At 40.1% G+C, this 1,282-nt stretch overlaps 1 long non-coding RNA gene across 1 annotated transcript; it reads right to left on the minus strand.

Annotated features, from left to right (window-relative positions):
• Window positions 1-500: 500 nt before the first annotated feature.
• LOC119588402 lies at window positions 501-1,282 on the minus strand. The gene is made up of 2 exons (XR_005230082.1): window positions 1,152-1,282; window positions 501-737 (listed from the first exon to the last, which is right to left on the minus strand). It is a non-coding gene; the product is annotated as an uncharacterized LOC119588402 (long non-coding RNA).

Here is a 1,282-nt window from a genome sequence, read left to right on the forward strand (position 1 = left end):
AAGCTAAATTTTAAAAGCATACGCATTTTGTTCCCAAGTGTTTCCGCCCTATTCGAAAGGCCCACCAATGACCAGTAGAGAGCACATGTTTGCGTACGTGCCTGTGCTTGTTGGATTGGCAGGGCGCCCAACACGAGCTTCACAGAAATAGCTTGGTCATCCTATACGCAACGACTCTGTTAGATCTATACACCTTTCCGAAGGGACGATTGGAAAAGTTGAGATCAATTACTTTTTACAGTTTTAATTCTTCAGTAACGTTTTCGATTTTTGTTTTTATTGTGTCGCGTTGCATTAATTATTCTACATATGTAAAGGTAAGGTATTCTATAATTTGTTTTCATAATGTATTTTAGTTATTAAATGCATGATCTATTGAAATGCAGAATATATTTGCCATGTTTTCTGGTTGTCAACGAAACTTGAAAATTATGACAAATGTTTTTTCAAATCTTCGATAGATGGTGAGATGAAAAAGGGGGTAGTTAAAGTAGATAACGTAAGCAGAAAGATCAGGGTATATTAAAATGAACAAAGTGGTCTACCGCATTTTAAAAATTGGTGTGCGGTCTTTGTAAGTAGGAATAATACTTGCGGAAAAGTCTCTCTTCTAACAACTTAATGCATATCCAACACTGTACTGTCATACTTGTTCAGAATGGATTACATGTCACCGGACACCCAAAATCCGTTTTTCACTTCTGCTGGATGTGAGGTGGTATATTTAATCTACTTACCTGAAAAGATAAGTAACGTACACTAAAGTAATTATCTGGTAGCGGAAGGATTAAGATGTTTTACCTGGAGTTTAAAGTGGTAGGTAACTGCCGAACATTACTTTTATATATTAATAACAGAACATGATGTTTCATATCTTTCACGCACTTTTTTCTGCCATGGTTGTTTGGAATCATCTCAGAAAGAAAATCGACAAGCATTTTTTTAGTAAAGCTATTAATACTTTGCTTCAAATTTTTAACAAAAGTACAAACAATGCACTTGACTGCCCCTCTTCGTAGACCTACGCTTTTAATATGACCCAACCACATGCAAACCCTAGAAATGACGCTTTTAACACCAGTCGCACTCAACGTAGTTCATCCTGCCCGGCACTTGTCACCCGCCCTTCCCAAGCCATGACTCATCCTAACCCGGGTCCCCAGTAAGCCTGGCGCCAGGTATGGGATCGCCTGCGTCCGCCCGGGTTTAGTTCGAGGCCATTGCCGTGCAGGAGGAATGCCGCGGTCGTGGTCGTGGCTCCTCGTGGGGGAAGGTAATGCGA

Source organism: Penaeus monodon, chromosome 23 (genome assembly GCF_015228065.2).
Source record: "Penaeus monodon isolate SGIC_2016 chromosome 23, NSTDA_Pmon_1, whole genome shotgun sequence".
NCBI classification, from domain to species: Eukaryota; Metazoa; Arthropoda; class Malacostraca; order Decapoda; family Penaeidae; genus Penaeus; species Penaeus monodon.